This window comes from Sminthopsis crassicaudata, chromosome 2 (genome assembly GCF_048593235.1).
Source record: "Sminthopsis crassicaudata isolate SCR6 chromosome 2, ASM4859323v1, whole genome shotgun sequence".
Lineage (NCBI taxonomy): Eukaryota > Metazoa > Chordata > Mammalia > Dasyuromorphia > Dasyuridae > Sminthopsis > Sminthopsis crassicaudata.
The window spans coordinates 75,922,333-75,935,522 of NC_133618.1; the positions used below are offsets into that span (position 1 = coordinate 75,922,333).

Sequence of the window (13,190 nt, forward strand, 5' to 3'; positions counted from 1 at the left end):
CTTCTAGGTTATTTTCCCTTTTCCTACTCTACCACACTCCTCACTAGTTGCCTGAACTTTGGTAGAAGTCTCCAACCTTCTGGCCTCCAGTCTATCTCAATTTCAATCTTTTCCTTCTAGGAACCAAAATACAAAGCATAGGTTTGGGCCATTTAACTTTCCCTCTGGGATTTTATTTTATTTTATTTTTTATGGCTAAGGCACAAACAAACCTAGCCACATACTTGGGAGCAGTCTAAACCAAATTAAAATGTAAATGAGAAGTAGTCAAAACAAAACAAATAAAATACAATAAAACATAGGTAACATTGAATTTTAAAACTAAGTCAATACACAGCTGCAGGGATTCGTGGGATAAGAATTACTGACTGTAGTTTTTTATTTGAGTTGAACTCATTGACCTATGGGATTAAATACAAACTTCTTAGTTTAATGTTTAGGACTTTATCCTTTGACTTCAACCTACCTTTGCAATCTTCTCTTATGTTACATTTATTCATAAATTTGGTTTCCACCAAACTGATACTAGATGTTCCTTAATCTCAGCCTGCCCTTTTCTACTTCTGTTAGTCATTATGCTTGAGTACTCCGTTTTCATCTGTAGCTGTTACAATGGGGAAAACAAAAACAAAAACAAAACAAACAAACAAAAATAACAACTAACTGGTATAGAATGGAATAGAGAGCTCATTCTGGAGTCAAGAAAACCCAAGTTCAAATGTGTCCTCAGATATTTTCTAGCTAGATGATCTTGAGCCATTCATTTAACTCCATTTGCCTCAGTTTCCTCCACTACAAAATGGAGATACTAGCACTAGCCTCTCTGAACTGATATGAAAATTGATCAAGATATTTGTTTAAAAACAAAAATAAAGCCTTAACACAATACCTGGCCCATAGTAGGGGTAAATAAATGCTAGTTTCCTTCCTTAAAATCTTCTTCCGTTAAGGGCCAGCTTCTATGAGGATTGTCTTCCATCTTTTCTGTTTTCCTTAATTCTCTTCAGTCTTTCCTTTGCTTATATTACCCACTTTCTGGTTGTTATAAGGTTTATTTCAATGTGTCATAACCTATTGTTATTCACTTGGGTCCATCTCATAGTGACTCTTGGCAAAGAGATTGAAGTAGTTTCCCATTTCCATTTCTTTCTCCAGCTCTTTTTACAGGTATGGAAACTGAGGCAACATGGATTAAGTGACTTGTCCGTGGCCAAGCAGCTGATAAATATCTGAGGTCACATTTAAACTTAGGAAGATGAGTCTTCTTGACTTCAGGCCAGGCACTCTACCCTACCATCTAGCTATCCATCATAGACTACTTATTTACATTGTAATAATCTCTTGGTAGCAGAAATATTGCCATTTTTCTTTTTTTTTTTTTTTTTATTTCTGAGTCTGAGCATGGGGTCTTTCATACAGTAAGTGCTTAATACTTGTTGTTGAACTGAGAACAGATGCAGGCAGATGTCTGGGCAGCGGAGTAACAGTGAGCAGAACAACAGCAGTTGGGGGTCGGAAGTCAATCCCAGATTCCCATTGAGTTTAATGTTAGCACAGTCAGTGAGGCAGGGAAGTTGGGCTGTGAGGCAGGAAGGAAGCAGCTGTTGTCAATAGTCCTAATGAAGACACTACCTTCTCTCTTCCTTTGAGGCTGCTGATAGGCAGCATATCTTAAAAAACAAACAAACAAACAAACAAACAAAAACTAAAAAGGGGCTACTGAGATCTCTGGATGGGTGTATCCTAAAATGAACCATGTAAGTGGCTGGAGAGGAGATTGTATTGGGGAAAGAGAGAACAATGTGTGATAACTTTGTGGGATAGCAGCATAGTTTTGGGAAATCTACTCACCTGAATGATTTGTGACTTCTGAATATGTCCTTGGGGAAAGACTTATCCTTTAGACTGTTCTATAAACTGCCTCAGGTGTCAGTCCCTGTGTAACTAACTGATTGGTAACAGATCCAAGGTCAGTAATGATTACTATATTATCAACACCCTCTGAGCCCTTCCCTATTTAAATAAGGCTTTGAGAGAATTCATGGCATCTTGGTTCTAGGATCCCATGAGCTTAAAGCTGGGTTGTGGACCCTTTCGGGACCCTTTCTGATCCATCATCTATTCTGTGAGTGGCCTTTGCCTGCCTGCTCTACTTGAACATAGGCACCTAAGTGTACAATGGGATGAGAGAACATGGTTGTTTTATATTAGGGGTGGAAACATTTGGCAAAAAGGCCAGCACTCTCAAAGAATGTTTGTACTTTGCCTGGGGTGGTGTTCTGTCTCAACAGTCTCTTACCCTATGATCTTCCTAAGTATTTGCAAAGGAGTAGGGGCAGAAACGGGTAGTGTGGCCCTTGGCTGTGCAGTGAGGAGGCAAATTGCAGGAGTAGCTCTATGTGTACCCAAAGTTGTTGTCCTTTGTGATGTTTGGATTTTAGGGGTCCACACAAAATTATTTCCAGTGCTCTATCATGATTTCTAAAAATTTTCATCATTCTCTTGGGTTAAAGCTCTGGTTTACTTACCAACTAGTATTCTTTTAAAAATACAAAGAACTCTAGAAAGGGAACAGAACAGGCTAATCATTAGAAAAGCAGTTTTAATTGAGTCTTGGTCACTTAATTACCTACTGTGGGGCCCTATTATTTATATGGTTTTATATCTATATCTCTATGGTTTTATATATATATATATATATATATATGTATATATATATATATGTATATATATATATATGTATTTTATAAATATATATACACATACATGTGTATATATGTATGTATATGTTTTATATATCTATATCTACATTCAATTGTCTGATCTTTAAAATGGGGATAATAATCCCTACCTTGTATAGATGTTAGTATTCAAAGTACTCAATTTAAGCCATCAACATACAAACTAATAGAAATATTTTATTAAGGATTAGAAAAGCTAGTCACCACCACAAAACAGTCTGGCATTGACTAATAAATTTCAATGACCAGATTTAGTGGAGAGAAAATTAGCATAAGGGAATTAAGAATTTATATAGTATTTATTTTGTGCCTGGTCTGTGTGATTTTTTAAAAAACAAATATTAGCTCATTTGATTCTCAAAACAACTCAGAGGTTGCTTAACCCCATTTTACAGATGAGGAAAAGGAGCAAATAGACATTATGACTTGCCCAACGTCACCTAGCTAGAGTTTGAGGCCAGATTTTAAATTCAATTTTCCTGATTCCAGGCCCTGTGTTCTATTCACTGGACCGGTAACTGACTTTAATAGGGATAGTGGGAGAGAGGGAAGGAAAGTGATAACTGTTCAAGGAGAATAGTGGTAGAGTGGGTGAAGCCCTGAAAGGGGAAGGCTGAGGGCATGAGGTAGTCACTAAAAAGGAAAAGGGAGCTAAGATTGAAGAGGTAGAGATTCTGATGACAAACTTAATTTGCTTCATCTTTTTGCCTCAGGCTGACGGTATGTGTTGTAATTTCCATGCAAACTCAAGGAAAGAGACAATATATAACATAACCCAATATTAACTTTCATTTCCAAAGATTCAATTTGTGGTTCCAAGCAAATCATTTTGGTCCAGGCTCTGTTTTCTAAACTATTACCTGATGTTTGTTAGTTTCCATATATCAGATTGATTTCCCATTGAAGAAAATGAAATATCCTATAGATCTTAGTCGGCATTCAGGGATATTTATTATTAGGTCTATGATGCCTACAATCTAAGGGGCCCTTATTTGGCATCTGGTAGAAAGATTTAGGAACATTAAGTATAATGACCTCCAACACTGAATTGTGATTGGACAAGAGGTCAGTGATGGTATGTTCTTTTTAAGAAAATGAGGTCTAAGTTTTTTTTGTTTGTTTTCTGAGATACCAGATGTGGACACGATAAAGGAAGGAATAAATTCTGATAGAACGTCCTATCTCCCCCCAAACCTAAACATCACTAAAATAGTATCTCTTCTCCCTCTGTCACATTACGAAAAGTATTTTTCCTCTCCCTCCCTGAAATCTGTTGCTTTTTATCTCACTTCCCTATTTTTCTCTGTGGCACTACTCTTCAGTCAGTCTCCTGTGTTTGAAACCTTGAGGGTTTAGGACTCCTTTTATTCTTACCTTTCATATTCAATCAGTCATCAAGTTGTACAGATTCTCCTTCTGAAATATGCTGAATATTGATTCTCTCATCTCTGCCACCACCCTGTTTTAGAATATCATTCCCACCTATTATAATAGTTTTCTACTAATCTCCTGATGTCAGATTTACCATTGTAGTTTCTAGATAGGGGATTTTTAGGTAGGGGGTTCTTAATCAGGTATTCATGAACTTAAAAAAAATTTACATATACATATATATGTACATATGTATGTATATGTATATAAACTTTAATGCAATTGAGTTTTTTGTAATCTTTAGTATTTTATTTTATGTACTTAAAATATTATTAAGAAAAGGAGCCACAGATTTTTACCAAATTGCCAAAAGGATAAAAAAGTCAAAAAAGTTAAGTTAAAAAAAAACAAAAAAAAACAGCTCTGTTCTTTTTTGACATTCCTTGTATCATGTATCAAAATCCTCCTCAGAATCCTTCTGATTTCACACCTCTCAGATTGGCTAACCAGACAAGAAAAGATAATGTTGGAGGAAATGTGGGAAAACAGGGATACTAATGCATTATTGGTTAAGTTGTAAACTGATCCCACCATTCTGGAGAACAATTTGGAACTATGACTAAAGGGTTATCAAACTGTGCATAGCCTGTGATCCAGCAATATCTCTATTTGGTTTGTATCCCAAAGAGATCATAAAAGGGGAAAAGATCCACCTGGGCAAAAAAGTATTTATGGCAGCACTTTTTGTAATGGTAAGGAACTGGAAATTGAGTAGATGTTCATCAGCTGGGGAATAGCTAAATAAATGATGATATATGAATGTAACTGAATAGTATGTTCTATAAGAAATGATGAGCCGGCTAATTTCAGAAAAGCCTGGAAAGACTTACATGAACAGAGCAGAACTAAGAGAACACTGTACCCAGTAACGAGATTATGTGACAATCAACTGAGATAGACTTGTCTCTTCAACAATGAGGTGATTCTAGGCAATTCCAATAGACTTGTGATAGAAAGTGTCATCTACATCCAAAGAGAGAACTAAAGGGATTGAATACGGATCAAAGCATACTATTTTCACCTTTTTATTGTTGTTTTTTGCTTGTTTTTTTTTTCTTTTCTGATGATTTTTCCCCTTATGATCTGATTTTTCTTGCACAGCATGACAAATATGCAAATATGTTTAGAATTGCATGTTATCAGATTGCTGTATTGGCAAGGGGAGAGTTGGAAAAATTTGGAACACAGTTTTGCAAAGGTGAATATTGAAAACTAACTTTTCGTATATTTGGAAAAATAAAATACTATTAAAATCAAATTATAGTAAAACACACAAACACATATGCACAATTCCTTCAGTTCTGATTTTTTTTTGCCAACATCAAGTTCACTTAGCATTCAAGGCCCTTTAGTTTGTGCTATTAATTTTTAAGTTTTAAGATTTCTCTTGGCTTTTTCCAGAAAACCAGAATCAGAAGAGTTAATAATGCCCTTTAATAACAAACTTTCAGAGAAGCTTTATCCCTGGAAGAAACCCAAAAGTTGAGGAGCAGAGAGAGCAAAGGGGGAAGAGAGAAATGTTGGGAAATGAAGTCTAGTATCATCCAGGAGTTTTCTGAGTTAATAAAGTTATTAAACCAAAAAAATTTTTTAAAGATTTAAAGACAGGAAAACAGAAGAAAAACTTGAGTCCTTTCCTCTGCCTTTAGGCTGTTAGAGCCAGAGCAGTGTGGAGTATACAAGCAAGATCACTAGCCTGGCTGGCCTAGGCTGGGCTGGGCTGGGTTAGGGCTCAAGAGACCCAGGCAGGTTCTGGTTTTAGCCCTTCCACTGACTCTAAGAAATTGTAGGTGGGCCTTTCATTCTCTAGGCCTCCATTTCCTCAACAGAGAAAGTGGAAAAGGAGGGAAAGGTGGTTGGTCTAGAGTTTTTCTAAGTTCTTTTCTAGCTTAAATAGCTAAATAATAAATAACCTAATAACTAAAGCAATTTCCCATCTCTGAACCTGTTTTTCCACCTGTAAAATGAGAAGGGGGTCAGATGGTCTTTTTGTCAAGCAGACAACAAGCATCTATCCAATGCTTTCTATTAGTAATATTCTCAAGAGCCAAAATTAGTGTAATTTCCCCTCTTGTTCTTTACCTGAAAGTGTATGGGTGGGGTTGGGATGGGTGTGGACCAGACCAGACTAGATCATTTTTTAAGTAGAGTCCTTGAGAGTCAGAACTAGGGCAAGCATTTTTTTTTCCTCCGGTCTCAGCTTTTTCATCTGTAAAATGGGGGGAAAGAAAGGGTTGCTTTAGGGGATCTCAGTCTGTAAATCTTTGAAAATTGGAACAAGGGTGAGGGCCCTAAACTAAATGGGTCTGACAAGTTGAGCTGGGCCCCTGGGGTCGGCGGCACTGGGGCCTCTGGCTCAGCCCTGCTGCCTTAGCTTCTCTTATAAAAACTTGGCCTTTTTCTGAATCCCCAGGGTGAGGAACAGCCACAGCCCAGTCTGCAGGGATGGGGATCTGGCCAAGAGCGGGGTGGAGCTTGTCAAAGCCCTTGGTCATAGGGCAGCCCGCTCAGCAACAGCCGGACAAGGGCCAATAGGAGGTGTGCACGGCTGGGCCTGGAGCCAGGAGTCCCGGGGGCCCAGGGCTGCTTTTCTCTGCCAAAAAACAAACAGGGCGCTTTTTGGAGATGCCAGAGTTCAAGTTTCTCTCCTCCTTTTGCAAATTATCATCACTAGCCTGCAGTTGGTTGTACTCCTCCCTTCATTTCCAAAGCTCACCCTGCCCATCACTGCTGACTTTTCACATGGTCCAAGAGGGAGACTGGGAAGACCAAGTCAGGCTGCTCTGGAAATCCCCAGACAAATCTCCATGCATTGACCCAGCTTAGGATGCATAGGTTCCAAAAAAGGAAGGGGTCCGGTAGGCTGCCTCAGCCAAGCTCCTCACAAAGGTAACATGACTAGGGCAAGGTCACACCATCCATGCGTATTATAACACACATCTGTGACTTGGTCTGGGTCGGAGACTTCACTTTTGTCATCTAGGCAAACCGGGCACAGAAACCCCTATTATCCTAGCTTATCAGAAAGAAACCTCTGTGATCTAGGCCGACCAGGCACAAAATACCCCTTTTATCCAGACAGATCTGGCACAACCCCTTTTATTTGGAAAAATCTGACACGAAAATCTCTGTTATTTAGGCAGACCAGATATAGAAAACCCCTTCATCTAGGCAGACACAGAAACCCCCTTTATCCCAGCTTACCAACGCAGAAACCTCCTGATCTAGGCCAACCAGGCACAAAATCCCCCTTTTATCCGGACAGATCTGGCACCAAAAAAATCTCAGTTATTAGACAGACCAGTCTTAGCCCCTTCACATAGGCAGATCACTTGCTTTTAATAAACAAGGTTGCCTTGGCTGTGCGGATGTTAAATGATTGCAAGTATGAGTTAGAGAAGGAATTTGAACTTAGGTTTTTCTAATTTTAAGACAAGACTTATTAACCTGAGGTTTGAGAATGTAAACCAAATGAAAACTAGGGGCAGCTAGATGGAGAAGTGGATAGAACACTGGTCCTGAAATCAGCAGTTCAAATCCAACCTCAGATGCTTAACTTGCTAGCTGTGCGACAATTTAAGCCACACACAACTCACCCAATTGCCTGCAAAAGGAAAAAAAAAAAAAAAAAAAAAAAAGATAATTTCAATATAACTGGTTTCCTTTGTAATCAGATGTATTTTATTTTATGCATTTAAAAACACAAATAAATAACATTTATAACATTTTCACAGACTTGAAAACTCTATGTAAATGCTAGTTAGTTATTATGAAGAATTCCATAGGTTTTACCAGATTGGCTAGAGGGATTCATGACTCAAAAAAGACTAAGATCCTTTGAATTACATCATGCTTCAGACTAAACTATGCACACACAATAGGATTTGAAGTATCAGAAGGTCATGGTCTTAAAGGAAAGAATCTTGCCTGGATTTAGTCAAAAAATCTGGGATTTGAATTTCTATTGGTCTACTTCCTATGTTACCCTATCTAGTCATGGGTATTATGAAAATTAAATGAAATATTTGTGAAGTGCTTTGTAAAGCTTAGAACATATAAATTTTGTTTAGCATCATTATCTTCTTTTGTATACTTAAAAACATTGTTTGGGAAAAGTGTTCATAGACTTCAGCAAGCTGCCAAAAAAGGTCCAGGACAAACAAAAAAAGGTTAAGAACTCTAGTACAGATAATCTCTAAGGTCTCTTACAGTTCTAAGCCTGATATGAGTGAACACAATGCCAATGAGATGACATTTGAGGTTTTAAATACATATTCAGATTAAAATCTGCTGATGTGGATGTTCACTTATGAACTTGGGGTTCCCTTCACCCTTCTCATCAGCCTCTCTCTTTTCTCATTGGAAAATGAAACGATAGTAGGATGTTTTTCTAATGAGCATCACATGCATTCCATTCTTCATGGAGTCTACTTCTTAGGCCATTTCATTTTCCAAACCCAATATTACCAAAAGAGGCACTTGGGATTCTCTCTCTGCTTCTCTTTTCTTCTCCTAAACCAATGCTTTTCCTACTCTAATCCTTTATGATTGGAATGCAGCCACTTGTTGCATCCCCCCAAAAAAACCCCAAATTCTTTATCTCTTCTTACTCTTAACTTATTTAAGGCTCATCTGAAACACACAGAATCCATGAAGTTTCCTTTCTCTTCCCTGTCTTCCCCAGGTGATTTGCTCCTCAGATTTCTTACAGAACTTTAAAAAGATTGTTAGTATAACTAAATCAGTTAACAAGTATTTATTAAATGCTTACACTGTGCTAAACTCTAGTGGGTAGTACTAGGGAGTACAAATCTGGATTCAGATACTGACTCTAGAAAAGCTGCTTTCTTAACTGTAAATATGGATAAGAATAGCATCTAGCTCCTGAGGTTTGTGTGAGGATCCAATGAGATTATTTGTAAAGCACAGTAGTGCTGTCTAGTGAAATCCCTTTATTCTGTAGGTTCCAAAGGTGTAAGTGTTTCATGTTCAGTCATTTTTTAATCATATCCAACTCTTTGTTATCCCATTTGTGTTTTGTTTGTTTGTTTGGTTTTTTGTTTTTTGTTTTTTGGGTTTTTTTGTGTGTTTTTTTTTGGCAAAAATACTGGAGTGATTTGCCATTTCTTTTCCCCAGCTCATTTTATAAAGGAAACCAAAGCAAACAGAGGTAAGTGACTTGCGCAAGAACATGTTGGCTTGTAATTATCTGAAATCATATTTGAACTCAGGAAGATGAATGTTTCTGGCTTGAGCCCCAGCTCATGATCCACTATGGCACCATCTAGATGTGACCCAGATGTTATCTATTACTAAATCAGAAAAGTAGCTTTTGAACCAAGGTCCTGTCTCCAAATCCATTGCTCTTTCCATGCTATCATGCTCTTTTTTCTCCATAAACTAGAACAGAACTTCTTAAACTTTTTCCACTCATGACCCTTTTTTACCCAAGACTTTTTTTTTCATGATCTCAGGAATATAGGTATATAAAACAGGTTATAGAATAAACATTTACTGAGGTAGCAAACCACTGTTTAAGAAGCTGAGATCTATATTAAAAACTACTTCAGGGCAGGGACCATGGTTAAAGTTTTGCCCATCTTTTCATGCTGAGTTAATCACAGGGTACTTTTCTGAAGGAGTAGATCTCTGATGAAAGTTGGTAGCTTTCAATTGCATTGTCTCCCTTTTTCTCGCACACATCCATCCACCTGGTAAGTCTGCTTTTATTGCTTTCTGAAGTGGTAATTCAAAGCTCCAGTCTATTAGGTGAGAGTATACACTTTCATGGATGCATTTATGCTCCTAAGTATGTGTTTGGGAGAAGGTATGAATAGGAGATAAGGGGATTCAGGATTTTCTAACAGACAGGCACAGCCCTGATTAGCAACTGTGCTCTGTCCCTGCAGGGACATTAGGGAGGGTTTGGAACACTCTCCTATTTGATGAAATGCATATTTGGGGGGTTTTCTGGTAGCCTTTAGTACCAGTCCATGTGAGTGTTCTGGCTAGGACAGAGCCAAATCGTACTCCTTGGGGTCCCAGGCACTGTAGGATTTCTTTTTGGCTGAACACTTCCTCCTTCCCCCTCCTCCAACTCTGTTTCCAACCATTTTGAGAACTGTAATTTCTTTACCTTTTAATGCAAAAGGGAGGTTGGGACTTTTATACTCATTTTGGATTATGGTGATTTCATCCCTAAATTAAGAGATTAGCAGTGAGTCACTTGTGGTGTGAAGGTTTAGAGTAAAAATCTGGGGGCTTAGCTCGCATTCACTCAGCCAACATAGTTCAGAAAAAAAAAGAAAAAAGAAAAAAACAATCTTAGAGTTCTAAATCTTAGAGCAGAAGACCAGCTCAGGGACGACCTAATCCCTGCTCTTCTTTCTGAAGACAGAAAAACTGAAGCCCAGTGAAGTGAAGGGGCTTGCTCACTAAGATGGGACAAGCACCCCATGATTCCTGCCTCTGAAGCCAGAGCTCTTTGCATTTCATTTCTATGTGTTCCATAAAATACATGGCGGCACTATTCACTCATTCCATCTGTTTCACTGTTCTTTGTCTAAGTGATTGACACAGATTTCTGCATGATGAATATGTCAGAAGACCAGCAGCTGAAAGTAATTTTGATTATGTCTGCTCTGAGAATCATAAAATGTCAGAGCAGGGAGGGACCTGAAGGAGTTAATAGTTCAACTCTCATGTTACAAATGGAGAAACTGAGGGCCAGGCAAGTGATTTCATTAAGTTCACAGTTTGCAGAGATAAGGCACTATAGATATTGGAACATCATCAATGTCAGACATTTTTGCTGACTTGGTTCTCTCTCTGTCTGTCTCTCTGTCTCTCTCATAACTTCCTGAAGAGGGAAGGGAAAATAAATTGGGAGTATAAATTGAGCAAAAGCTCAATAAAATTTATTTTTTTAAAAGAAAAGTGACAAAGTAAGCACTTGCACTCATGTCTGTGGTCTCACATTCCAGTGTAACCTTTCTATTTTGTTCTATTTTAGAAGCCACAGTTAAGATGGCTAGGTGTAGCATGGCACTGGGACCAGAAGACTCTGTCTCAAATCTTGTTTCTGCAGTCTACAAGGAAGGTATTAACTTTATCGTCACTTTTCAAACCTCAGCTTTTTCATCTATAAAATGAGGGAAAATAATTATTTATTATCTCTCTCCTGTTATTGTGAAAAAAACAATAAACTTTAAAACTCTAGAGTAACTGAATTGGTACCCAACAACCCATATCCTCTGGAAAACCATTACTGATTATCTCTAGATGTTACTGTCTATCCCTCCTCCAATTATATTATATTTCACATTTTCTATCCTCTAGTGGAATATAAACTCTTTGAAGACAGGATCAGTTTTTCCATTGCATCTTGGTATCCTTAACATCTTGCACATAGTAGGTTCTCAACAAATTTTAGAATTGACCTTTGGCCTATTTTAATAATAACAACTTGGGATGGGTGTAGGAAGGAATGATATAGGGATAGATGGTTTTTCCATTCTAGAATCAATTGGTGTCATTTCCTTCTTCCAGTCAGTGACTAGAAGACTGGCTCTTGTATTGTGGGGAGAAGATTGATGACTAGGATCTTGGGACTAGAATTTAAAATGTTCTTAATTAAATTTGGTCCACAATTAGTAAAAACCTAGTATAGATAATACACTGTTATAAGCCCATATTGATTGAAAAAAGCAGCAAAAAGATTCCTTTCCCTCAAGGAGATAACATTCTACTTGATAAGTTGAAGGAGAACAAAATTCTTTGAAAATAGATAGTATGATGGGACTTAGAACTGGAATACTTCAGGAATTCATCTGGTCCAATCTCCTTACTTTACAGATTTGCTTCACTGACTTTTCATGTTTCATCATTGGTCTGATTCCAAGCAACACAGAGACGGATGTTAAATTCTATGAGTGCCCTTATGAATAAAATTGAAACCAAAACACATTAACTAGATGATCTAGAGAATGCTGAGCTTCACAGTGTGTCCCATACTTATTTTTGGCATTCTAGCAAGGAAAAATATAAACCTCAAACCAATAAAATAGATACAACATAGGATGATGCTCTAGGAAATTATTATTAATGATGGTGATGATGCTAGCATTTATATAGCATTTTTAAGTTTGAAAAAGCAGTAGGTGTTAAGTCATTTGATTTTCATAGCAATCCTGGGAGGCAGGTGCTATTATTATTCCAATTTTAAAGGTGAACAAACTAAAGTTGAATAGTATTGAATGACTTGCCCAGGATTACACAAGTAGTAAGTGTTTGAGATAGGATTAGAACTCAGGGCATGTTGAATCAAATCTAGCACTCCAGAGACTGATCCATCTAGCAGTCTTAGGGTATTAAAGACTTGTGGTCCAGAACTACATTCCCTTTACAGAGACAACATTAAATTTTACCAGATATTCCCAGATCATGCAAATAATAATAAATCATATTAATATTCAACTTTGAAATATGCAAAATGCTTTTCCCCAGGAGGAAAATAGCACAGCTATTATTTCTAGTTTATAGATATGGAAAAAGAGAAACAGAGGTGTAAATGGCTATAGATATCAATGAAATAACTTGAACCCAAGTCTTCTGACAACAAAGCCAGTACTCTTTCCACTAGACTAAACTGAATAAAAGGAGAAAACTCATCCCAACAGGACTGTCCTTTGCCAGCATTGATTTGGTCCTACTTCCTAAATCCTATCCTTTTATTGTTTTGTTTTTAATTGCATAGTTATCACCTGGGAGATTAAGAGACAATATTCCACAATCCTGTGTTTTTAATTCCCAGTTATCTATCTCTGATTCACAGAAGTCAAGGTACTATTTCCAAAAATCAAGAGTACTGATGTAATAGCACTTAAGACAGAAGGATTCAATAGCATGATGAGCTGGTTTAACTAATTCCTCCTATTCAGAGTAGGATGGCTGAATGTTTCCTTTCATAGCTCTGGTATTTGTTAGTTGGAAAGGCAAAGGATTTCACTGGGTAGGCAC

General features: G+C 37.5%; 1 long non-coding RNA gene across 1 annotated transcript; it reads left to right on the forward strand.

Moving 5' to 3' along the window:
* Positions 1 to 2,064: 2,064 nt before the first annotated feature.
* Positions 2,065 to 12,219, forward strand: LOC141553222 (uncharacterized). The gene is made up of 3 exons (XR_012485325.1): positions 2,065 to 2,125; positions 11,185 to 11,271; positions 12,027 to 12,219. It is a non-coding gene; the product is annotated as an uncharacterized LOC141553222 (long non-coding RNA).
* The last annotated feature ends 971 nt before the right edge of the window (positions 12,220 to 13,190 follow it).